The 27,774-nt window shown below is 37.1% G+C and overlaps 1 protein-coding gene and 1 pseudogene across 2 annotated transcripts in view; both read left to right on the top strand.

Annotated features, from left to right (window-relative positions):
- Positions 1-27,774, top strand: part of Kcnb2 (potassium voltage-gated channel subfamily B member 2) — a 408,319-nt gene that overhangs the window by 54,855 nt on the left and 325,690 nt on the right. The gene's annotated exons all lie outside the window — the stretch shown is intronic.
- LOC131424794 (ADP-ribosylation factor-like protein 6) lies at positions 1,938-25,235 on the top strand (annotated as a pseudogene).

The raw sequence follows: 27,774 nt of genomic DNA, 5'->3' as shown, positions 1-27,774 counted from the left end.
CAAAATCTTTTGTAACTGTGGTACTTCCTAAGTGTGCTTTCCCAGTGCTGGGACACTAGATATTCAGTTGCTCTAGTTTCTTAGGCAGAGATTGAGTGGGTCCATTAAGGCTTTGCATAACTGCATATTGGCTGACTCAAATAAGGACAGATTTCTATAGCCAGACACCCATATCTGTTCTTTTCAGGGCATCCAAGGGAGCAATAATGGTTTGGGATTTAAAATATTTCTTTACAAATATGTACAGCTCTTTACAGATATATGTTTACAAAGAGATATTTAATATATAAATAAATACATAAATCAACCTAATAACTACATTGGTAGTCTGGGACTAAGCTGGGAGTTGATGGGTGCATAGAACAAGGTGGACTTCTTCCAGAAGTAATACAAAAATGTCTTACCTACTATGGGAGTAGAAATTATTTATTCTAGAAATCCTAAAGACAAAATCATAGAATCTCATTATGTGTTTAGTTATCAGTGAAAAGTCAAGAATTATATTTATATTTCTTAATCCCATCCCTTACTCTCCTCCAATTTTTCTATTCACATTGACTCAAATTCTCAATATATTAAGGAGAGGATGCACACAAGATTTTTACACACAATGGAGGAAATTCACTGAACGGTAATCAGACCAGTCTATGGACTGAAGATCATAGTCAAATCTCATTCCACTCTGGATCCCTTGTGGCAGAGGGCTTAGTAGACTCAGTTAATATTTGGCTAATTAACAATTTTTGGATTATTATTTAAGGTAAAGCTTTTTATATTATGATGTTAGCCTTTTGAATGATAAATACAGTGTCACTAAGAATAATCTTCTGTAAGTTTATATAACTAAAAGCTAGATAATCTCTTGAAATGAATATTTAGCTACACAAAGTATACATCCAAATCTTAAAGCATAAGAAATTTACATTTTGGCTTGGGATATTCATATTATTATTGAATTATGCCATGTCCATCTGCTCAAGTACTGGATATATTTAGGCTCTAGTGAGCCAAAATGAAAGATTCAATGGATTATTCATCTTCCTCATGCTCTGATATATAGAAACCTTCTAATTTGTAAATTTTACCCAAAGTCTGTCTTTATTTCATGATAAGAAAATTATGAAATCTGTACTCGGGATAAGAATGACTTTGTAACTTTTCTCTTCACCCCAAAAGACAGAAAATGGAGTTAAATGTAAGAGACTTGAATGCTTGCACTGGATTTGAGAATGACTTTTCTTTTATTTTTTTTTAATTTATTTTTTATTGGTTGTTCAAAACATTATAAAGCTATTGACATATCATATTTCATACAATAGATTCAAGTTGGTTATGAACTCCCAATTTTACCCCAAATACAGATTGCAGAATCACATCGGTTACACATCCACATTTTTACATAATGCCCTATTAGTAACTGTTGTATTCTGCTACCTTTCCTATCCTCTACTATCCCCCCTCCCTCCCCTCCCATCTTCTCTCTCTACCCCATCCACTGTAATTCATTTCTCTCCTTGTTTATTTTCCCATTCCCCTCACAACCTCTTATATGTAATTTTGTATAACAATGAGGGTCTCCCTCCATTACCATGCAATTTCCCTTTCTCTCCCTTTCCATCCCACCTCATGTATCTGTTTAATGTTAATCTTTTCTTCCTGCTCTTCCTCCCTGCTCTGTTCTTAGTTGCTCTCATTATATCAAAGAAGACATTTGGTATTTGTTTTTTAGGGATTGGGTAGCTTCACTAAGCATAATCTGCTCTAGTGCCATCCATTTCCCTGCAAATTCTATGATTTTGTCATTTTTTAGTGCTGCGTAATACTCCATGGTGTATAAATGCCACATTTTTTTTATCCATTCATCTATTGAAGGGCATCTGGGTTGGTTCCACAGTCTAGCAATTGTGAATTGTGCTGCTATGAACATCGATGTAGCAGTATCCCTGTAGTACGCTCTTTTAAGGTCTTCAGGGAATAGTCCAAGAAGGGCAATAGCTGGGTCAAATGGTGGTTCCATTCCCAGCTTTCCCAGGAATCTCCATACTGCTTTCCAGATTGGCCGCACCAGTTTGCAGTCCCACCAGCAATGTACAAGAGTACCCTTTTCCCCACATCCTCTCCAGCACTTGTTGTTGTTTGACTTCATAATGGCTGCCAGTCTTACTGGAGTGAGATGGTATCTTAGGGTGGTTTTGATTTGCATTTGAGAATGACTTTTCTTAATTTGTTATCTGAAATAACACATCACTATATAACTGTATATTTTAGAGAATGATAGAAAGCAATTAAGACTTGAGGTAAAAAATTAAGGAAGGTGATTTAAAGGGAAAGTAATTATAGCCTAAATGTGTGTGTGCGCGCTCATGTAATGTATGTCTGTTGATTCATTTCCGAATGTAAAATCCATCTAAATTGTAGTTATCAGGGCAATTCATAGATATTCCTGTCATGTGAGGCATGACCATGTGACTTGGCTTGGCCAATGAAATGTGAATATTGTAACTGGTGCCACTTCTGGGCAGACATTTTTGAGTTTCAGTATGAAATTTGCACTTATGTTTTTCTTTTATATTGGTGAGTATGGAAGTGTGTGTTGAGATGCGTTTTCAATAGCCAAGGTTTTCAGTGACTTTGCTAAACAGGATGCTCTGATGATCTGTGCTTGTACAATAAAAATAAGAAAGAGGCTTCTGTGTATAAAGCTTTTGATATTTGGGGTTGTTTTGTTTTAGCAGCATAACCTAATCTAACATACTTTGACAAAATCTAAAACTATCCATATAGATCATTTCTGTTTTTTTTTCTCCTTGAAGGAAAAATGCATGTTTTTCTGCTATAAATATTTATAAGAGAATCTGAGGGAATAAAATAAATAAAAGGCTTTTCGAATATGAACTACTTTGAAATGTTTAGACATTTACTTTCGGCTTCTTTTGTAAAAATGTCAGAAGAGAGGTGACGTTTAGTAAAAGGAGTATTTGGCATGCCTGATACTTGGTGGTTGTAATTTAAATTAGAAAATAATAGTTAGCTGTATTTAGTATTCATAGTTGTTTTTAGATAATCTGTGACATTTGTATAGTATTTCCATTTAAGATGATGTACTGATCCCTAAATATCTGTATAGAGAGAAGTACTTTAAAGTTAAAAAAAAAAAACTATAAAAGAAACATGACTTATGTAAAGAATTTTACTAAAGTCTTTATTTGTGTCCTGATTTTTGTTTTGGGAGCTCTAGACACATTTTAAGATGTGTCCTATCTTCTCTTTGGCAGCTGTGGCGTCTTCACCAACTAGGGAAAGATGTTTAAAAAAATTAATTCAGTGGCAGAAAAGAGAGACTTTTAAGCACATGTCAGTGCTGAGGTGGGTATTGGGAAAACCACCATGACTGTTTTCCCCTCATTTGTCTTCATTCCTGGCCATTCTAGAACTCACATGAGATCAGGGCAGCAGTCTGACAACCTTCTTATCCTGTGACCTTTCAGGAGGTTGAGTCAGATGTGGGGCAGCTCAAGTCAGGGCCCACTGCAGGGTCTGGGCAGATTTCCAGTAACCCCTTTGATCTGGAGGCATGATCTGCTGCCTGGCTTAATTGATTTTTGAGGTGATCAATAGTTAGGACCATTGTTACAGCATCTAAAGTGATTGAATCTGCTGGGTTATGGTTAATTTCATAAATATTGAATGAGCCAGAGTCTGCCAAATGGCTTTGCTCTGTTCTTGGACTCATAGGAAGCAAGCAAGAGCATGTTCTTTTTTCTTAGCTTGAAGGGAAAGAAAACCTCTGTGTAGAATGTCAGTTAATAGAAACCGTCAGGAAGTTTCAGTGAGGGTTGTTTTACTTACTGCTACTCAACAGTGATTAATTGAGGAAGATATTGTGCTAGACACAGTAGGAGATAGAAGGATGAGTAAAACTAGCCTCAATTTCAAGGAATGTGAAGTCTGAGGAAATTATAACCTAGTTATACACCTCATCTGGATATTGCATATGACTCAGCTCCATTGATATTTATGATGGCCTTTAAAGAATTTGAAAGTGGAAATAAGGAGAGAAAATGAACTTTTTTATTATTAAGAATTTAAGGTGTTTGCAATTTTTTAAAAAGTTACAGATTTAATTCTACTATAAGAAATAAAGCAATTTGTCCCCCCCACACACAATCACTGTGCCTATCATCATTCAAATGCATGCTTACCCCCCATTACTGGGTCCAGATCACTAAGATTATATTTTCTAAACCAAATATAATCAGGCAGGGGAATTTAAAATGGCTTTGGCCTGTGATGAATAGTCTTGGAGATGTGGCTGGGGAGAGGGTTGGAAAGGTGATATTTCAGGTATATATGGATGGCTGTGGAAATAAGGAAGTAGGATATTTAATTTGGTAGTTAGTCTAAGGTTTTCTTTGGGCCAGAATTTCAGTAAGAAAGCTGCATGGCTTTCAGCAAACCATATATTTTTGATGCAACAGTACTTTTCTTTACCTGACAGTCACTGACTCAGCCATGAAACACACAGCTGGCCAAAGAGCACAGACCCCCTTCAACCCTATCCTGTTCTGATAAAAGAGTTTCCTTGCCCAATTTATTTACTTTTTTGGGGGAGAAAAAAAAAGAACAATTTTAGCAGGGTATGGTGGAACATTCCTATCATCCCAGCTACTGAAGAGAATTGAGGTAGGGATTGCACATTTGAGGCCAGTCTGGGTAACTTAGAGGACCCCTGTCTCAAAATGAAAATTTAAAAGGACTAAGGGTATGGCTCAGTTGAAAAGCACCACTGGTTCAATCTCCAGTACATTAAAAATAAATAAATATTCATAAAGCATTTGAATAGCTTTCAATATTTAGCATATTAGAAGTACAACGTCAGAAGATTAGAAAAAAAAAGTTTCTTTGGTGTACTTATATCATTCAGAAATACCTGGACAGCAGAAATGGGAAAAAAAAAAAAAACTATGAAAAGCTAGCGTAAGAACAAAAAGCTCAGCAACTTGGAACCATTTAGCCAAAGATAATTGTCCTTCATGTTCAACAGTCCCTGAGGGCTGCTGTTTTACAGAAGAGTGCTGCCATCTGATCCTGTCACTCACATGTGCAATCAGCAACTTCCCATTGGCATCAACTCTGAACCCCTTAACAGAGCCCTTCTGGAGCTGGTCCCTGCTGGGCAGCCTCTTCCTGCCCTCTTTCATTGCCCACTCTGTTGCAGTCCTTGAATTCATTCATGAGGTCATCTTCAAGTGGGTTGTGTATCTCTCTAACCTTTGGTTCTTCTCGTCTCTTCTTCCTGAAGTTCTTCTTGCTAATTTCTAATCATAGTTGGAGTTTTACTTCATAAATCACTACCTCTGAAAAGCCTTCTCTCATCTTTGAGCAAGAAAAGTGGCCCTGCCCTGTGTCCCTACAACTTCATATACCCAGCCGATTCCATGTGATGTCCTAATTGCTTGTTTAATGGTCTTGAGCAGGAATTGGTGAACTATGGCTCATGGGCCAAATCTGACTCCTACCAAAGTTTTATTGGAACATAGTATCCCAATTTTGATAGCTCCTTTCATTTCAGACTGACAGAAGTGAGCAGTTCGGCTCTCTAGAGACTATGTATCCCAAAAAACCAAAAATATTTACTCTCTGGGCTTATCTGGAAAAAGCTTGCTGATTCTTGGCCTTAAGAACAAGCAATATGTTTACCATGTTTGCCACCAAATCTCTTGATACATAACACAGTGTTTATACAAAGTAAACATTCAATATATCTTGAAGAAATTAATTGGAAGCAAATATAATAAATAAAAAATATAAAAGTGGCCAAAGAAAAATTAAGATCATTATTCAACATCTATCAGGTGCTCAGCAATATTCTCTGTCTTTTCATGGCTGCTCTTGTCTTCCTCATAGCAACCCTGGGAAGAAGACAATATCATGCCCAGTTCGCAATAGAGACATTGAAGTGTGAACAAATGACTTTCTTAAATGTTGCAAAGCGTGTAAAAATGGCTTTCCTGGAGTTAGAAAACCATGACAGTGATGATCCACATCAGGCAATGCATGGTTTAAATCCTGGCTCTCCCTCTTACTACTTTCATGACCTTGTGCAAGAACGCATTAAATTGCTCTGTGCCTAATTTTTCCACATCTGTAAGATGTTATCTAACCTCTCTGATCTTTGTCTCAAAGTATGATAAACAAGATGATTTTAGTGTCTCATTAGGATGCTGTGAGTTTAAATGAGATATTATGCATGAAATGCTTTGAAATGCCTGACACAGAGGAAGCATTAAAGAGGCGTTCTTCTGTATTATATGTCTTTCTCAAAATCAGTGCTGACAAGCAATTTAGATGGAATTGGAGGTCATTATGTTAAGTGAAATAAGTCAGACACAGAAAGATAAATACCACTTGTTCTTACTCATTTGTGAAAACTAAAAAGTGGATCTCTCAGAAAAATAGATTGGAAAAGTGGCCACTAGGGACTGGGAAGGGTGGGGGTGCAGCAAGAATTTAGGTAAAGGATACCACATCACAGTTAGGAGGAAATAGTTCTGGTTTTCTGTAGTCTAGTAGAGTAACTGTTAGTTACAACAATCTATGTTGTATTTCGAATAACCACAAAAGAGCACAAAGATTCCCAGCACATAGAAATGATTTGAGAAGATGGACGTGTTTTTATTACCCTGATGTGATCATTTTGTAGTGATTATCATAATATACCCAATAAAGATGTACAAATATTATACCATGATGAAAAAATAAAGTAAAAAAAAAGAAATCCTTGAAGATAGCTTCAGAATTTCAAGAAATTTCATTCTATTTGTAACTTACATTTTACCTACTTTCAAAAATGATTTTGTTCTTTATATGAAGGTTAGGAAGTAGTTCAAAATATAGCTATATTAAAAGCAACATGAAGTATTATATCTTATTTTCTACATAGAGACTAAAAAAGAGACCATCTGCCATTTCTATTGGTATAAAGTGTGTCTACTGTTGTCATTTTCCAAATGTCATATACGTGATATAGAAATGTATTCCCTGAATTAATGTGTGGTTTACCCCTAAGGATTTTCTGTTGATGTTACTGCCTCAACTGTCAACCCTAACAATACAGGAGCACTTTGATATGGCCAACTTCCTTCCATTTCATTGCCCTAAGCTGATACATTTTCTTTTTTTACCAGTGATAATATCAAGCCACTACCTAAAGAAATGCAAAAGTCTAGACTCTGTAGTTTTTGGGTTTTGAGTATTTGTTGTTGTTTTCATTTAAAGCATCAAAATGTCATCAGCAAACCATTAGAAAGTTTTATGAAAGTTTTGTAAAAACAAAAAAATGTAGCTATGCACTGAAATGTCTTTGGCTAAGCAGTTGAAATTGGCTTTGCAGTCTTGTTTCAAATTTATCCCAATTTCTGTTAAACCTAGCAGTGAGGTAGAATATTTTCTTCATCAAATCATTTTTAAAAGAAGAATTAACTCTATTGGGGAGATGAGTAGAATTCAGGCCTTATGATGTAGATAATATTTTTTGTTCTGACCCCATATGGAAATATGAAGTTGTCATGGATCCACAGTTTTGGAATTCATTCTTAACTTTGTCAACCAACGGTTCCAACCCAAGAATGCTTTTTAAAAAAAGAAAAAAAAATGATATGTAATAGTCACAATGAGTCTTATATTTTGGTCTTAAAATTATGTTACTATCAGTAAAGAAAAGATATGAGCAAATTTATTAATTAGGCTTTATGTGTTTCAGTTAGCAAATTAAGAGCTTTTACTTAATGTTCTCTTAATCATTATTTTAACTCTCAATAAAAGTTGACATACTTGAATTTCATCATTTGTGTCAATTATGCTGGACTTACATTTGCTAGCTGAAATTATCCTTAATCAGCACCCCCCCAAAAAAATAGTTACATTGTTAATATGTATTCCAGTGGAAAATGTGGGAAATACCATCATCATTAGTCTTCTATTGGTTAGAATTTTGCTTCTTGTCACTTAAAGGGGAGAATTGTGAACCTTCTGAGTTTAGAAAAGGAGACAAAATTGGAGGCAAAGAGCTTTCACCAAGGAATACCATAGGAAGTTCCAGTTAGTGGTAACACATATGTGACAAACTAAGCTTACAGATTGAGACTCTAACCCCTTTTGTATAGAGTTGATGATTCAATCTTGCCTTGGTTTCTGAATAGGGATTTGACTTATTATAACTTGATTGATTACATCCACTGTTAAGTGTTCATAGGGCAAAGAAAATCACAGGTAGATTGTACATTTTGGATTATTTTTAATTTCTGTCAGTCATCAACATTTGTTTGCTTAAGCCTTAGAACACTTCTGGTATGAAAGACTCAGTAAATTCAGGCAAGATGAGTCATCACTGTTACTAGGAATATATATATCTGTTGTCCTAACAGGTAACTCTTAAACTCTCAAAATAGAAACTGATGTGATTTCTTTGACCTGAATGGCTTGAAATGCCAATTCAGGCCAGGACACTCTAATACAAAAACAATCTGTTGAGAGTATCACCCAAACAACAATTTAATAAGTCTAAATGGTATTGGCAGGCAGTTGATAAAGACAAGAAGTCATAAACTGAAGCTCCACAGAGATGCACAAATTCACACATATCTTTGAACTTGCTTAAATCCTCAGAATGCAACTCAAGTTTGGTCAACAATCAAGTAGTTGAAGGCTTATTGTTCTCCACACATGCTCTATTTCTGTTCACTGTGGCAGGACAGTGGAGGTGGAGAGAGGTGGCAGCCCTGGGAAAGCTTTATCATTCCTGAAAAGCAAAGTGTTCTGTTTAGCTTAGAAGCTTGGTTCTTGGTACTAATAACTGATATTAGGCAGCTCCAGCCATTTTAAAAACTATTCAGGGAGATGTTCCCAGAATATCAGAATCCGTCACCGAGTAGTCTGTCAGGAATATACCAGGCTAAATTTGGGGAAGAACCCTCAATTTCATCTTTCCTTTTCCCCTTCCTTTGTGTTACATAAAACAATAAGTAGAATTTTCCCACAGATATCCTCTACTGAATCATGACTTGAATTTTTACCAGCCTATTGAATTTTAATCAAAGGAGGACTGTGCATTTTAGATTATTTTAATTTCTATTACACTTATATGCTAAGCTTTACAAAAATTTCTGTATGAGAGATTAAGTTTTGGGTGGGGTCCAGTTATCTTTTGCAAAAAAAAACCCAAATAAAGTGGCTTCAGCATTAACCATTTTACTATGACTCACAATTTTGTGGCTTGGGAATTCAAACAGGGCATAGCTTGGCAATTCTTCATTTGATCCTCAACTGAGGCCAGCTGGTGTATTTCAGCTGGTAGCTGGGTGGTCTTTGTTCAGAAGCCTGACACTTTCATGGGAGTACCTGGGAGGCTGGGCTAATACAGGCTCCTCCACGTGATTTCTTCAGCCAGATAGCTGGATTTCTTATATGACTGCTCATAATTTCTAGTAAAAGCCTTAGAAGAGGGCTTTTACTAGAAATTATGAGCCGCAAAGCTTCTGGTGCTCCAAGAAGTCCCAGGACATGCCTGAGCCCACCAAGAACCAAGGAAAGGAGGCATCTAGATAGAGGGTGCATCAGAAAATTCAAGGTCACCTTTAATCTGCCATGGATGGGCCAGTCAACTTAGTTTCCTCTGAAGTTGAGTACTCAAAAGCCAACATGCTAGTCATTGAACATGAAATCATATCTCCTATAAATCCAATGTACATTCTATCCTTCCCTTACTCCCTACAGCCAATTGAATTATCATGGTGAGTTTTACCTCTCAAATGGAGCCCCTAAGAATCTCCTACATAGCCTCCTAACTGATATTCCTGTCTCTTTTGCATCCTCTCCACTGTGGCCAAAATTATTATGCTAAAGCGCATGTATGATTGTATCACGTATCATGAATGACTCTTAAGTGATCTATAAAGCAAAGTTCTAATGCATTAGGTGCCACTTAAGACCTTCTATTATTAGGTCCCAGTCTTCTTTTTAAACATAGCATCCACAATTCCCTTTCCAACTCTTTCCCATTCCTCTGTCACCTTCCATGTTCCAGTACGCTCTGGCCATACCATTTCCCCAATGCCTTTGTTTGACTATATACCTAAACAGTTCTCTTCTCCATGCATATTATCCTACTGTCCATTGTCTGCCTAATAAAAATGAAAGTCCCATTTCTCTCTCAAGGTTCCATTCAAATATCATCTGCCCTGTACTCTTGTAACAATATATTTTACTGCCAGTGCAAGAGCACATCACCATTTTGCAGATATTCATTTACTATGTGTCAGAGAAGCACCAAAACACCTGTGGTCAAGAGTACAGAACATAAGCCAGGCTGCCCCAGTCCAGTTTCACAACTTCATAGTTGGGTTGATTAGCAAAGTTTATGTCTTGGAACCTTATTAAAAACACAGCCATTGCAGATGTCATTAGTTAAGTTAAAATGAGGTCATATTGGAGTGGGGTGAGCCCCTAATCCAATATGACTGGTGTCCTTATAAGGAAGAGATGCAGAAGCAGACATGCCCAAGGGAACATATTGTGAAAAGAGCTGGAGGACACCATGTGACAGGTGGAGGGAGAGATTGGAGGGATGTGTCTGTAAGGCAAATGCCAAGGATCGTGGCAACACTAAAATCTAGGAGAAAGACCCAGAATAGTCTCTCCTCTAGAGCCTCAAGATGTTGACATCTTGATTTTGCATCTCCAACCTCCAGAAATGTGAGGAGAATAAATCTGGTTAGTTAAACCATTAAATTTATGGTATTTTGTTATGGCAGCCCTAGGAAACCAAGGCCCAGCTGGATGACCTTGAGCAAATTACTAATACTCTCTTTGCTTCAGTTTTCTTCTCATTTGTAAAATGAACATAACAATCAACCCTGCTTTGAGGAGTTTTTGTGTGGATTAAATGATTCAGGAACTATACACCATCTGCATACAATAAATTCTCCAGTCTATTTGCTATCACTAATGCTTATGTGTGTCCTTCACTAGGTATATATCATGTCCTCTTTGTTTTTAATGTCTTTTTAAAAGCAGTTTGACATAACTTATAAAATCAAAAATCCTGAGTTCAAGTTCAGGATGTGGTATTTAAGAGCCACTGTGTAATCCTGAACAAATTACTTAGCTTTGAACCTCGATCTCCTTCTCTGCAGAATGATCAAATAATACATACTCTACAGCAGTGGAATTAATATGTGTCTAACACAAAGTAGCTACTCGAATAATGAAAGCTGTATTCTTTTCCCCATAAACACTGAGTAAAGAGCCATGAACATACTAATTGCTCAAAAAATGCTTTCTGATTGAATGTATAAATCAATCCCTTCGTACCTATTTAAATTAACATTTTTTGGCAATTAATTCTATGTCTTTCCTGATGTCATTTTGAGGTTTTGAATTTTGTATCTTTTCACTTAGACTCCAAAGGTCATCCAGAGCCTGGATTAGAATGCCAAGTAGAAGCACATGATCTTTAAAAAATGTGTCTTTCATTATTTTATGAACTATCCATCAATCATACTTTCTCCTGTGTTTTGTGAAGGAGGAGAAAATGATTTTAACATTCTTGACAAGCTTTCCATGACTGCATCTTGATGCCAAGTTGGTTTTCTCTTGTTCTCATAACTTTATCAGCAGTCTTGCTTGGAATATTTTATTTTGTTCCTGTTGTGCTGTCATTTTTGAGACAGCCAGTCAACCTAAGTGAGGCTTACCATGGTGTGCACCACTCAGATATGCAAGAAGAAAGTATTTGTAGCGCAGGGCTAGGAGATGAAGTTAATTAATAGAAGTAGGCTGTAAAAAAGTCACTTGGGGGAAATGTCAGGAAGAAATGCAACGCCCCATCACACTGCTTCTGTGCTCGTTACCAAGTCTGACACAGCACAGCTGGGAGGTGGCATTAACAATGGTGCCAGTGAGGCTGTCCTGCTCCTTGGCAGCTTAGTGTCTCACCTACACTGGGAGCCCCACAGAAGACCTCATTAGGGGTTTTGTGGTATTGGCAGCTTTTGATTTTGTTCTTTGGGCCCATTTGTGTCATTACTTAACCAGTCTGAGACTTGAAGAGTTCTAATTATGGGGAAAACCACTGCATGGTCTTGAAGGAGTCTCTTAGGAGAAAAAGGGAGCAGGATTTCAAGAGAACCATGTGATCTTATTAAGACAACTTTGTAAGGCATTACTAAAGAAAGGGAAAATCTTTCAATAGCTAGATGTATATATACAAAAACAGGGACCAATTTAAGTGGAGTATTTGTAAATATTGTGAAAACTGCTTCAAGAAGATTCTGGAGCTGGGCATAGTAGTGCACTCCTGTAATCCCAGCTATTCAGGAAGGTGAGGCAGGAGGATCACAAGTTCAAGACCAGCCTGAGCAACACAGTGAGACCCTCTCTCAAAATTTATAAAAGGACTGGGGGTTTAACTCAGTGGGAGAGCACATCTGGATTCAACCCCCAGTACTAAAAAAAAATGGAAAAGGAAAATGAGATGATTTTGAGCAACTCTTTGATATACACTCCAAATGATTTAGCTTCAAATGAATCTTTTCCCAATTTCAACTTTGTCTCTGTCAAAATACATGATAAAATCAAGAAGCTAATAATGGCAGGAGGTCATAAAATTAAAGGCAAGATGATAATTGAGTGGAATTTATTTTTATAGGAATTATAAAATTCATACTTTTTAGACTAACTTTTTCAATAGAAACTATAAAAATATAATATCCTACCCTTAATATCTTGAAAACAAGAGGAATGTTACCCTAATAGTTAGGACAAAAAAGACAAAGGGCAGAACAAACCAAAGTAATGCTAAAGAAATGCCAATTTTAATAACAGTCTCCTTTTCAAATTGGCAAAGATTGCAAGGGTTGCAATAAGACTTCATGTTGGTGAGTATGCAGTGGGATAGGATCCTTTGACAAAGTCAAATTGGCATCATTTTTTGAAAAAAAAGTTTAGCAACATATTTCTATCCTTTTTCCAGTAGTTTTATTTCTAGGAGTTGGTCTTAAGGAGTAGTAAGAAATACATTCAATATTAAGTCTAGATAAGTTTTCATAGAATTATTATAATTCTAGAAAAATTATAAGGGAAAGACTCGAAAGTAGTGACATATATATATCCATGAAATCCTGTACACTTTTGATGAATGTTTAATAATACATGAACATACTTGTGACCTCTGTAAAAGAAAATATAGAATGATAGATAGGATATTATAGTATTGCAGAAAGTCTGCAATATCTTAAAATCAAAGTGTAAATAATTATCTCTCGATAGCCAGATAATGTTGATTTGTGAAATTATTATTATTGTCATACTAATTGTTCACTATTATTTTACAAACAGAAACAAAGGAGACATTATTTTTCATCCTAAAGGCACTTAGCAAGATTTCCTCAATTCCACAGCCCCTGTTTTTTGGCCCCTTAGGAGGTTGTGGGCTGGCTGATCAGTTGGGCTAGCTTGTAATTTGCATGAAGTTCTGGTAAGTCATGGAGAAGAGATCACAAATGGACTATCAGGGCTGGTCCCCATGGAGAAGAAACCCCAACAAATAGAAATAAAGATGTGCACCACATAACTGCTATAACCCAAGAGGACCAGATGATGAAATAACCCTTCCAAGGGGGAGCAGAAGTTGAGGTGGAAGAGTATATCTGAGATGAGTCTGGGTTCTAGGTGCCAAGACATCATTGCTGGGGATGATTGCCTATCTCGAGGTAGATGGTGAAGAAAGGCTGAGACTTGGATTCTGGAGAGGACCAGTGTTGGGGACTGATGTTGGGGTCATGTGGCCAAAGTATGCACATTTGACAGGCAGAGAGACCTGGGCAAAACCAGTTATAGAGTAATAGACTACTATGTGTTGATGGAGGAGGGAGGCCGAAGAACTGGGTACCTGTCTCGACCACAAACTGGCATTTGCTGAGTCTTTTATGAGTTACATCCAACACAGTGAGGGGGGCAGTGGTGGTGCTAAGAGGGTGACAAAGGTCAAAGGCAACCAGAGGCTTAGCAGCCTTCAGTGTGGAGAGAAGGATGGAGTTGAGAAACAGAGATGGGGGCCAATGGAGATGCACATGAGGAGCAGAGGGAAGGAAGGGGCGGGCCTCTTAAATTAGAAAGGACCATCTCCATAAGAAGGTTTGCAGGCACTCCAAGGACCCCTTGTTTCAAAATGTAGTTATTTGGAGGATAAAAATAGACTGCTGGGGCGCGCCAAGGCGCCTGCTCAGCCCCTGATGCTCTTGCTGAGGCTGAAGCTGCCAGTTTCCCCAAATAGTAGAGGCGGCTTTGCCCAAGACAAGGGATCTTTCCGATGGAGTCCTAGAGAGGAAGGCTGAGGCACTTCCGTACCAGATTTCCTTCTCAGAAGCTGATACTAGCGAGTGCATTCATTCTGGTTCCTCACAAGCTCCTGGGCGCTCCAGACCAGCCTCAAGATCAGCCACTTTGTATATATTGGAAAAACAGTATGGGATTGCTAGACCGACTTTCAGGTTTGCTTGGCCTGAAGAAGAAAGAGGTTCATGTTTTGTGCCTTGGGCTGGATAACAGTGGCAAAACAACAATCATTAACAAACTTAAACCTTCAAATGCTCAATCTCAAGATATAGTTCCAACAATAGGATTCAACATAGAGAAATTCAAATCATCCAGATATTAAACACCGTCGAATTCCAATCTTATTCTTTGCAAACAAAATGGATCTTAGAGATGCAGTGACATCTGTAAAAGTGTTTCAGTTGCTGTGTTTAGAGAACATCAAAGATAAACCATGGCATATTTGTGCTAGTGATGCCATAAAAGGAGAAGGATTGCAAGAAGGTGTAGACTGGCTTCAAGATCAGATCCAGTCTGTGAAGACATGAAAATATAGGATCTAGAAACCTCAACAATTTTGAATCCAAGGAATATATTTAATATAAACTGAGTACGTTAAAATCTTTTAAAGGTGTGTGTGCATCCCGGAATACTTTATAATATTCTGTTTGCATTAATGGACTTTGAAGAGCTTTTTAAGACCATAGGAATTTCAGGTATGCTAATCTGGCTATTTATTACATAAAAACTAAATCTTTCCTCAAAAGGAATCCCTAGAATTATCAACTTTTTGGTAAAGGTCTACATTTGATTGTAATCAGAATATTTGAAAGAGTTATGAGCCATCTCAATATCCCATCATGATTTATGATCTTTAATGTATTTTATTTTTGTCTTTTTAAATATGTAGTTTATGGTATGATTTTTTAGTATGAATTGTGCTTTTGAAAATAGCTTTAAATATTTATAAAGGACCATGGATAATTAATATATATTAATTTTTTAGTATGTGTCACTATCAATAAAACAAAAAAGGCAGTTTACCAAAAAAAAAAAAAAAAAAAATGGACTGCTGGAACTTGGGCAATTTATCTGTTGGAAGCTGAACTAGAGAATTTAATTGTGTTATAATTACAGTTACTGGTTCCTCACTGCTGCATTTCCAGGCTGGCATGCCCTGACAAATGCAAAAATATTGAAATAATATGAAGAATAATGGGTATAAAACACTGAAGTGTCTCTGTCTAGCAGTAATACAATAAGCAAGAAAATATATTTAGATATTATGATCTTTTTAGAAAATGGTCAAGTTGGTTTTTATAAACTTAAGATATACCTGTAGAAAATTTGTCTTCCTTGGTCTCTGAATATTTTATCATTTTCACATTGGATAATTGGTCTTAGCAAAAAAAAAAAAGTTTATTTACTATTAAATAGAGAAGGTCCATATTTGCACTTCATTTGGGAATCCAATAACTTTGAAGAGAAATATGAACAATATAAGTAAAATTTAATTTGTCCTACATGTTGAACCTTACATATTTATAAAATGAAAAATGTAAAATATAAGGATTTAGCCTGGGTCAGTAAATAAAATTCAGGAATTCATTCACTCATCATTAATAAGAAAAGCATTTATTGAGCATCAGCTGCATGTCAAGCGCTGGTCAAACAGCATTTCAGTATGAACCAAGCAGACAAAATTCTACCTAATGGAGCTCACGTTCTCCATGGGGGAAAGAGAAGTGATCTGAACATTTTTCAGATAGTGATGAGCTATTCGGGGATTTTAGAATAGAGCGATGTGATAGAGACTTCTGGGTGTCTACCTTAGGTCATAAGTTGAAGGAAGCCCCTTGGAGAAGGAGCCTGCCATGTGCACATAGATGAGCTAGGTATTCCCAGAAGATGGAGTGAGTGGCTGGGATAGGAAGGTGAGAGTGATCAGAGAGATGATCAGGGGCTAGAGCAGCAGTATGGGCCAGGTTTGGATTGCTGTGGGTAGACAGTGGAGGGGCTAAGCAGAGGTATGATGTGATCAGATTTATATTTAAAAAAAAAAACCACTCTGGCTACTATGTGGAAAGTGGGCTCCAGGGTGGCAAGAGGGAAAGCAGAGAGGATGTTGAGCAGCTATTGAAATAGGCACATGGAAGTTGCTGAGAGGGTAGAGCAACATGAAGTGGAGAGGTCAAGGATATAAGTTAAAGATGGCCTGCAACCTGGCAGATAGAGACAAAAAGAGAAGAAAGGTGGCCTGGGGATACCACCAACATTGAGAGGCTGTGTAGGATGAAAATAGTCATCAAAGGACACTGATAAAGAATGAAAATCAGAGTGTGATCTCTCAGAGATGAGAGATGAAAGTGTTTTTAAAAGGAAGGGATGAGACCAAAGTTGGGGGGCCAGATGTAGGCCACCAATATGCAGACTAGCCAGAAATCAAGAGCCAACTCCTTAACTTCCCAACTTGGTCCAACTCAGTTATCATTAGAGATGTCAATCATCCAAATATTGTTAAAGAATGGTTCCAAAGAGGAGCAAGATGTACAGACAAGTGCTTTTACTCAACAACTCAATGATTTAATGCAATTATGAGTAATAAGTAATTTTCTACGATGGAGGCATAATTTTAAGCAAGAGTAATATGATGGGAAGTGGGGAAATTGTTTAATGGAGGATTAGAATGGAAAGAAATCTGAGAGATTGTGGTATAACTTCCCCCTTTGTTTTATGAGGAAACAGACCCAGAGCATTAGCAAGAATGTGTTCAGTGTCAGATAGTAGTTAATGAAAGATTTAAAGCTAGAAACTTGGTCCATGATTCTTTGCTAAAGTATGCTTTTAACACACATGCACCCATATGCACAATCACAAGTGCATGTTCACATGTGATCACATAGCATTCGGTGACAATTATTTGCTTTCAAAAATGACTTAAAGGAGTACTGCTGAAACACAAACTCTTCTGGAGCATTTTAAAATGCTCATTTGATAAACATTTAGTTAATATTCCTTTTCTAAGAAGTTCCTTCATGAAGTGAGTTGCATTTACCATCTAAGAGGGAAAAAAATTCTTTGTCTTTCTGAATCAAAAATGTTAGAATAATAGATCTTTGCATTTGGGTTTGTAATTTTCCTTTATTTTTTTCATTAGGAACAAGGGTTTATGGTACAATAAATATTAGTATTTTCTACTGCCCTCTTATTTGTGCTTGAACATAAACTAGAGCAGACACAGATAAAATCAGATTTGGAATGTACTGCAGAATCTGGCATCAGGCAAAAAGACCAAGAAAGAAATATTTAATATTTTATGCAATAATGTCAATTAGGATCAATTTAGTATGATTTTATTTGCAGTTCTTGGAATATCTGCAAAATGTTTTAGTCCACTGAGCATTATGCTCAAGTGTGCATTTATCTAGATTATTTTTCATTATGGCCCCTAATTGAATAAAGCACTATCATCTGGATATCTTCAGTGCTGCCCCATAGTGCAGCTCCAGGGCACCATTCCCACTGAGCTCTGGGACCCAGGAGCTGCTCTTCATATGAAACAAGTCCATAGCTGTCACTGGAATTGTACAAGGTGTAGCCCAGGATATCTTCTTTTTATTATGGAAAGGATTCTAAAATTGCTTTTTCTTGCCCCTAGTAAAGTACAATAATCTAATAATATTTGAAAAGAATTTGGTGACTTTTTTTTGACCAGTGATGGGACAAAACAACAGGGAAAAATCCACACATCAATGAACAGAAAAGGATTAGCACTGAAAATCTAGGAGAGAAGAGAAAAGATAATAACTCTCAAAGCACTTCAAATCACATCTCTTGAAAAGTAGATGTTGTACTGAAATATAATCCCCTTGACATCTGGGGTTTGCCCTTCTAGTCTTCCTGCTTAAATCAGTGGGATTTCTTTCTTTGACTGATGCACATACAAACTGGACTCTTAAGCTGTGAGGGAAAAAGTTTAAAACAGAATCTAGACTTTTAGCCCCCTTCATCTACAATGGTACCATGATTTAGTTCAGAACTTCTTTTGTGTGTTCACCAAAGGCTATTTTTTAAAGCCCAGGTTTGCAATTAGTCTCTTTCTGAAATTTTCAAGACAAATCACACCTAACAAAAGGTTAATAACATGATCTCTTATTATGTGTGCAGTAAAAATAATATTAAAAATACTCTCAACCAATAACTAGATAGTGCTTGTTATATGAAAGGCACTGTTCTAAGTACTTTAGAAGTATATTAACTCACTAATCCTTACAACCAATCCTATGAGATAGGGTCTATTATTAACCTCATTTAAAAATGTGGGTGGAGAATTAAGATATCATTAAACTAAAAAACGGGATCATTCTAAAGCGAAATCAAAGAAAACCAACCGTTCAGATTGAGTGAGTTTAGAAGACAAGTAGTTCACATGACATACAGGATTTGAGTAATTAACCACATGTACAAATAAGGCAGGCAGCTTATCTCACGGAAGAGTTAGCAGGGTGACTCGGGCCAACAAATCCTGTGAGACCAGATTTGTAAGAAAAATGATTTTCTACAGTCAGTAATGATCCTGGAAGCCTAAGTTTGGATTGAAGGGCCACCTTCAGAATAAGGCCTTCATCACTAATAAATAGCACTAATACTGATTAACAATGGTTACACTCAAACAAGGAATCAAGGCATGTGTATTGCGATTACTCTAAATTCCTGAATTCTGAAATCCTGTAGGGAGTAAGGAGCACTAAAAAAAAAAGTGGGGGGGCGGGGTGTTTTAAGTCTTAAAAGCAAGACATTTCAATTCACAGAATATTATCAATATTTTCTTACAGATTCCTGACAAGTATGCACACAGATGTTTTTAAAATAGCATTGCCAAAGTTAATTAGTATTCCAAAATGAATGGGCAGTGTCTTTCACAAAAGGTATGTTTTATAAAAATATCATAAACAAGTCTCTTACATGTGGAGGGGTCACCTGGTTGCCCAGGCTCTCCTGGGATGAAGTTGGGCTCACTGCTTTTAAGCTTGCCACTCTTGAGGTTTTGTGACCCTGGCAGATTAAAGTTCCATAACTGCATCTGCTACCACCCCCCTTGCTATTTTAACCACATGTGGTGTTAATATTGTGCAATATTGACTTTGAATGGTCTCTATATTTTGTGATGAGAAATTATCTTATGAGTACCTGTGGTCTGTTTGGGAACAGTGATGGAAACAGACATGATGTGTTTAGCAGCTGACTTTGCTGCTTGCTCCATAGCATACTGTGCTCCATGCAATGCACTGTGGAAAGCACACCTTCTGCTTCCATGCAGCTTCCAAATTGCACCACAAAAAGGCCATGGCATCGTTCTTCAATTGCACCTTTTTGCTTTTTTTATTTATAATATACAAAGCAATAGTTCACTTGAGTTGGGCTTAAAATCCTAAATTGTCCACTTGCCGCCTGATCTTGAGAAATCCATTCATTTTTTAGATCCTCCCTTTCCTCATTTGCAAATGAAGTCAATAGAATTGTGAGGAGGATACAATGGTGAGTACTAATCAATTAATATTTACACCTGAAATGTGTTTAGAATGTCTCTAAATGTTAGCTATTATTTAAATTAGAAAAATAATGCCAGGATACTTATTATTCTGTTCAAATTAAATAGTGTTTATAAACCTTAAAAACACTATGCAAATGTCAGGTCCTAGCAAATAGAGTGTCGTATGCAATGTCATTTTGAGTGTTTGACTTAAAACTCATAATTAATAAATTCTGCGACTTCTCAGCTCATAGCCGTGTAACAACATTAAGCATGAACATTTAAATCTGCTGTCCCATTCCACCTTAATTCACTAAAATATAAATGATTTATTCTTCTGACATTGAGGGAGTCAACAATGCTGGATTCTCCCTGAAGATTGACACTCAACCTACCCACAAGTGGCTAAAAATTTACCCACAATTGGCTAAAATACTCAAACTTTGATAAACTAAATATAAGCAACTTGATCTTTGAAAACACAAGGAAATAAAACCTAGCTAAAGACTTACTGGTGAATTTCTGGAATCAGATTATCACTTCCAGTTCTTTGTCATTCATACTGATGCCATTTTTTTTCTCTGTTTTCTTCTTCCCTTAAATTTTCCACCTCTTTTAAGCCAATTACATCATGGAAGATGTTTGGGGATTTAGAAATTCTTGCCCCAGAAAAACTGGTTGTAGTTCAGGTCTTCGTAGTAAAGCTCCAGGCTGTGAAGCAGTGTCAGGAACTTAGACATCAGGGTCAAAGTCTACAACAAGATAAATAGAAAGAGCTGCCTTGGGCTTTGTGGAGTAGAATGGGCTTCTGAATGCTACTGAGTGAAATAATTGATTCTTTCTGAGGCAAAATATGATTTTAGCCCTTAGAACTCCTAAGGGTGCTCAATTTTAACTTGCTAAGAATGAATTTTTAATATAAAGTGCAGCATGAGAAAATAACCTAGAATGTTCTTTTCAGTAGATTTCAGTTAGATTCTCTGCATTTTAACACCTTTTTAGAAAATTAAACATGATGGCATTGTTAGAAGACATGATCTCCTGTTGAAATAACATCTCTATCAAGTTAACACTATCCTCCCGCCCCCCCCCCACATACACACACACACACACACACACACACGCACGCGCGCATGCATATGAGCTCTCAAATAACTGTTGTAGAATAAAAGAAAACAAGATAAAAGTGGATAACAAACTGTGTCACAGTTATATATGGACTAATTTATTTCTGCCTCACAGTATCATTATAGTGTTTTCCACACTATGGCCAGAGAAAATGAATCCAAATTTAGAAAGATAAATTGAAAATAAAATGAAAACAGTAGATTTTGAATAAGCAATTATCTTCCACCTGAATTCAGTCATAACAAGCAAAAAAAAAAGGAAGGGGGTTATCATATTTGGCTTGTACTGGTCCTTAGGGATGCTATTACTATGCTTAAGATAACTATACATTTATAGTCCTTAAAAAAAGGTATTGTAAATACCTCTCATACTGTTATCCAACATACGTTGAGGTAATCGAGGCAATGACTGAAAGTTTTTGTTATGTAGTTGTAAAAAATATTTCTAATCAGTTCCATGTTTCTGCACCATTTGACTTAGAAGGGGAAAAAACACATAAAAGTAAAATCCAGGACAGCAGAATAAAATAGACACTAGTATTGCTGGATGTATATATATGACTGTATAACCAATGTGATTCTGCAACCTGTACACTCAGAAAAATGAGAAATTATACCCCATTTGATTCAAATGTATGATATGTCAAGATCATTGTACTGTCATGTGTAACTAATTAAAAAAAAGTAAAATCCCTCTTACATGGAATCAGTGTTTTGCTATATATTAAGGTTTGACAGCCTGTAGCATGCACCCAACTAATGGTACATGATCCTTCAATGTAAGCTGTTCTCTCAGTGGTAAACTTCAACCCAGGGACATCTGATAATAGTATTCACACCTGTCACGTGGTCGCATTCTAAACACTTGATGTGATTCAGCGGTACACTTGTTAGTTTCTGTCAGTTGGTACATTGAACATTCAATTAGCAGAAGTTCCTTTCCTCTGCTGGAAATTCAGAAGGGTCTGCATTTAAAATTCATCACCAGAATGAAGTATAGTGGATGAGTGAATTTCTCAAGCTCTTGCAGTTTTTCATATTGGGTCTTATCCGTTCTCAATATGCAGAGATTATGGGTTTAAACTCCCACACTGCAGCTGAGGTAATGACACCAACTCAAAGCATAAATGTGGACGATCTAATTTAGTCAGGTGGCAGTGGATTCTCCTGGAGAAATGCTGCCTGTCTTCCTGCTAGGAAGGATAGGGGGAACGTAGCTAGTCACACATCGATGCAAACTAGTTTTGCTCTTGTTAAGTGGGTAATGTACAATCTGTGTGGAACAGCTCTTGTTTCTGATAACATCACACATCTCTTCTACCAGCACTGTTTATTGAGTAAAAATAGGTTTAGTTAGCTATTGATTAAGTGCCAAATAAGAAGAAAATACCCTTTACTTTTAAATACATATATTTAAGTATATATTGACTTTTAAATATATATATTGACTTTTAAATTTCTTTATGTTAAGTCCAACCATTGAAGGATTTATTGTTCTGCAGGGTCAATGCATGAGGATAAGTGTAGGGTCACATAGGTCTTGGGGTCAAACTCTTAACTTTGCCCCATTCGTCCTGAGAATATAAACAAGATTTTGACTTGGAAACTCAATTTCTTCTGTTGCTACATTAGTACTCCCCACCTGACTGTATGGTTCTTCTAATTAAATGAGATTAATGTACAGTATGGGGCACAGAGTGGAAGCCAGCCCCTGATTGTCGTGATTAGCTGAGATCTCTGCCCTTGCTCCGCAAGCTGGAGTGTGGATTTTAGGAAGGAGGCCTGCCCCTGTATGACTTTTCCAAGAGAATTGTTTTAGGGTACTTAAAATATGCCATGGTGTGACTAGATTCTCAGTCTTTGACTCCCTTCTGTAGGCTTCCTCCTGCCTCAAAACATCTTTGATTTCTTCCACAATTTCCTGTCCCTACTCCATGCTCACAGAAGCATTCAGAAGATACCCAGAGAGACCCCAGAACTTACTGATGCCCACAGTGGCACATTTGACCTAGATGATACTGATGCTCACAGTGGCACATTTGACCTAGATGATTTAATGCTCGAAGTACTTGTGAAGGATCAGAAGTATTAAAGAAACAAGGGTCATGTAGTACCACTGAGAGGGTCCAGATGACAGATGTGGTCAGGGAAGTCACAGCAGCCTGCTGCTATGAGCCAGGCCTCTTTCCACACAGCACCAACTGCCTGATCTGTCCCTTGGATGGCAAGTTTGCTGCAGGTGGGGAAGGAAGGCCAGGGAACAGGAGCTCCTCAGAATGAAACCCAGCCCCCAGGCTGCATTCTACTAATCACCTGCAGGGGGCGCATCATCCCCCCACCCTTAGAATTTCAGCTCTCTTGTCTGTAAAGGGAAACCCACAGGATTTAGTCATTCTGCCTCCCTCACCTGGTGGTTGTTGAGAATGGAACAAGATGTTTGTGAAAGTGCTTGGGGATCTATGATCTTATCTAATTCCTTTAAATGACTTTGAAAACATGCATTGAAGGGCTCACTATGGAGCATAAAATTCAACACTTAGGATGTTGGTTTGAAATGCAGATTTCATAACCTCATCCCATGAGTTTCTGGTTTTCTTAGTCTATGATTGAGCCTGAAACCTGTGTTTTAACAAACATACAGTTGACTGTTTGAATAGAGGTGAACCTTGACCAAAATATTATTGGGCTGGGGATGTGGCTTAAGCAGTAGCGCGCTCGCCTGGCATGCATGCAGACCCGGGTTTGATCCTCAGCACCACATACAAACAAAGATGTTGTGTCTGCCGAAAACTAAAAAATAAATATTAAAATTCTCTCCCTCTCTTTTAAAAAAAAATATTATTCTGTCCCATAAGATACCAGACCATGCTTTGAAGAATTATTGAGGAAATAATATATATTGTAGACTTTAAACTTTTATACCTGTAAAGTACCCAAAATTTTGTAAAGTTTTAAAAAAGTTGAATAAGGTAAAAAAAATGAAAAGACGACACTCTAAACCTACAAATTGACTTGGCTTTGCCAAATGAGGACACAGTTTTTAGAGTAAGTGAATGAAATGAGTGGATGAAGGAAGAAACTCAGATAAGCAGATTTATTCTCAGTAGAGTACATAAGCTCACAGCTACAAGAATCATAATTTGCTGTGATAAGTTTATAAAGTTGGTGAACAAAATGCAACTTAAGCTTAAACCACACAAAATCTAACTTTATTTAAATTAACACTTTTTCTCAGTGGACCATCATGTTGCTTTTTCTAAAATTGTAAATTAAAGGGTTCCTTTTGAATTAATTTAGGCATTTTGTTGAAATTAAGTAGAGGGTCCTTATTGTCATCTATTTCTTGCCCATTGACTCTTCTATTTAGAATGGCTATAAAATTAGATCTAGGGCAATAAGAAGAGCTGTGGTTTAAAAATTAATATGGATTTTGGTTGTGTAAGTGGTCAGTGCAAGCTAATAACAAAACAGTGCCATATTTTTAATCCTCATAAGTGTTAAGTGTCATTTGCACAAGGCTTTTTGTTTCCTCCAATATTAATGGAATTTATTTTAGCCACCAAAGTCAGGCATATTTCAGTAAGTATTTCTCAGTGTGAAACCCTCTAGCTCCTGAACTTTTTTTTTTTTTTTGGTCATTTCAGGTCTCAGTTCCAAATAGTGGGCTGAATTCATCATAGATTATCCCACTTTAAAGAACTCCTCCTTACCCTATCACATTTCATTTTATTTTCATAACATGCAGCAGTGTTTTTCTATCTATTTATTTGTTTACCGTCTTCCTAGAATGTGAGGTTTATGAGAGCAAAGACTTGTGGCTATCTAAGTTACTGTTCTTCCTAGTTCCTGAAGCTATACCTGGTGCACAACAAGCAAATTAATAAATATTTGCTGAAGGTATTTATAGAGAGAGTTGATAATAATGGGCGATGTTTCCTCAGGGCTCTGCATTTGACTATCCTCTGCCTATCACTGAAATCTGACAGGGGAGGTTTGGGGGAGTTAAAGAAATCTCCCAGCTCCTACAACTTCCTGAACTAAATGGTTTTCACAGTTCCTCTTTCTTTTTTTTTTTTTTTTAATTTTTTATTGTGGGTTGTTCAAAACATTACAAATTTCTTGACATATCATATTCCACACTTTGATTCAAGTGGGTTATGAACTCCCACCTTCACCCCATACACAGATTGCAGAATCACATCAGTTACACATCCATTGATTTACATATTGCCATACTAGTGTCTGTTGTGCTCCGCTGCCTTTCCCATCCTCCAACCTCCCCCCTCCCCACCGCTCCCCTCCCCTCCCCTCCTCTCTCTCTACCCCCTCCACTGTATAACCCTGAGGGTCTCCTTCCATTACCATGCAATTTCCCTTCTCTCTCCCTTTCCCTCCCACCTCTCATCCCTGTTAAATGTTAATCTTCTTCTCCTGCTCTTCGTCCCTACTCTGATCTTAGTTACTCTCCTTATATCAAAGAAGACATTTGGCATTTGTTTTTTAGGGATTGGCTAGCTTCACTTAGCATAATCTGCTCTAATGCCATCCATTTCCCTGCAAATTCTATGATTTTGTCATTTTTTTAATGCAGAGTAATACTCCATTGTGTATAAATGCCACATTTTTTTATCCATTCATCTATTGAAGGGCATCTAGGTTGGTTCCACAGTCTTGCTATTGTGAACTGTGCTGCTATGAACATCGATGTAGCAGTGTCCCTGTAGCATGCTCTTTTTAGGTCTTTAGGGAATAGACCAAGAAGGGGAATAGCTGGGTCAAATGGTGGTTCCATTCCCAGCTTTCCAAGAAATCTCCATACTGCTTTCCAAATTGGCTGCACCAATCTGCAGTCCCACCAGCAATGTACAAGTGTACCCTTTTCCCCACATCCTCGCCAGCACTTGTTGTTGTTTGACTTCATAATGGCTGCCAATCTTACTGGAGTGAGATGGTATCTTAGGGTGGTTTTGATTTGCATTTCTCTGACAGCTAGAGATGTTGAGCATTTTTTCATGTACTTGTTGATTGACTGTATGTCCTCCTCTGAGAAGTGTCTGTTCAGGTCCTTGGCCCATTTGTTGATTGGGTTGTTTGTTCTCTTATTGTCTAATTTTTGGAGTTCTTTGTATACTCTGGATATTAGGGCTCTATCTGAAGTGTGAGGAGTAAAGATTTGTTCCCAGGGTGTAGGCTCCCTATTTACCTCTCTTATTGTTTCTTTTGCTGAGAAAAAACTTTTTAGTTTGAGTAAGTCCCATTTGTTGATTCTAGTTATTAACTTTTGTGCTATGGGTGTCCTACTGAGGAATTTGGAGCCCGACCCCACCGAATGTAGATCATAGCCAACTTTTTCTTCTATCAGACGGCGTGTCTCTGATTTGATATCAAGCTCCTTGATCCATTTTGAATTCACTTTTGTGCATGGCGAGAGAAAGGGATTCAGTTTCATTTTGTTGCATATGGATTTCCAGTTTTCCCAGCACCATTTGTTGAAGATGCTATCCTTCCTCCATTGCATGCTTTTAGCCCCTTTATCAAATATAAGATAGTTGTAATTTTGTGGATTGGTTTCTGTGTCCTCTATTCTGTACCATTGGTCCACCTGCCTGTTTTGGTACCAGTACCATGCTGTTTTTGTTACTATTGCTCTGTAGTATAGTTTGAAGTCTGGTATCGCTATACCTCCTGATTCACACTTCCTGCTTAGCATTGTTTTTGCTATTCTGGGTCTTTTATTTTTCCATATGAATTTCATGATTGCTTTCTCTATTTCTACAAGAAATGCCGTTGGGATTTTGATTGGCATTGCATTAAACCTATAGAGAACTTTTGGTAATATCGCCATTTTGATGATGTTAGTTCTGCCTATCCATGAACAGGGTATATTTTTCCATCTTCTAAGATCTTCTTCTATTTCTCGCTTTAGGGTTCTGTAGTTTTCATTGTATAAGTCTTTCACCTCTTTTGTTAGGTTGATTCCCAAGTATTTTATTTTTTTTGAAGATATTTTGAATGGAGTGGTTGTCCTCATTTCCATTTCAGAGGATTTGTCGCTGATATACAGGAATGCCTTTGATTTATGCGTGTTGATTTTATATCCTGCCACTTTGCTGAATTCATTTATTAGCTCTAATAGTTTCTTTGTAGAGCCTTTTGGGTCTTCTAGGTATAGAATCATATCATCTGCAAATAGTGATAATTTAAGTTCTTCTTTTCCTATTTTTATGCCTTTAATTTCTTTCGTCTGTCTAATTGCTCTGGCCAGTGTTTTGAGAACTATGTTGAACAGAAGTGGAGAGAGAGGGCATCCCTGTCTTGTTCCAGATTTTAGAGGGAATGCCTTCAATTTTTTTCCATTCAGAATGATGCTAGCCTGAGGCTTAGCATAGATTGCTTTTACAATATTGAGGTATGTTCCTGTTATCCCTAGTTTTTCTAGAGTTTTGAACATAAAGGGATGCTGTACTTTGTCGAATGCTTTTTCTGCATCTATCGAGATGATCATATGGTTCTTATTTTTAAGTCTATTGATGTGGTGAATAACATTTATTGATTTCCGTATATTGAACCAGCCTTGCATCCCAGGGATGAATCCTACTTGATCATGGTGTACAATTTTTTTGATATGTTTTTGTATCCGATTCGCCAGAATTTTATTGAGGATTTTTGCATCTAGGGTCATTAGAGATATTGGTCTGTAGTTTTCTTTCTTTGAAGTGTCTTTGTCTGGTTTAGGTATCA

The sequence above is a fragment of the Marmota monax genome, unplaced genomic scaffold (genome assembly GCF_021218885.2).
Source record: "Marmota monax isolate L192 unplaced genomic scaffold, Marmota_monax_Labrador192_F-V1.1 WCK01_AAM20220418_F8-fsc00063, whole genome shotgun sequence".
Taxonomy (NCBI): Eukaryota; Metazoa; Chordata; class Mammalia; order Rodentia; family Sciuridae; genus Marmota; species Marmota monax.
The sequence above is the reverse complement of the archived record's forward strand: the minus strand, read 5'-3'. Positions and strand labels throughout refer to the sequence as shown.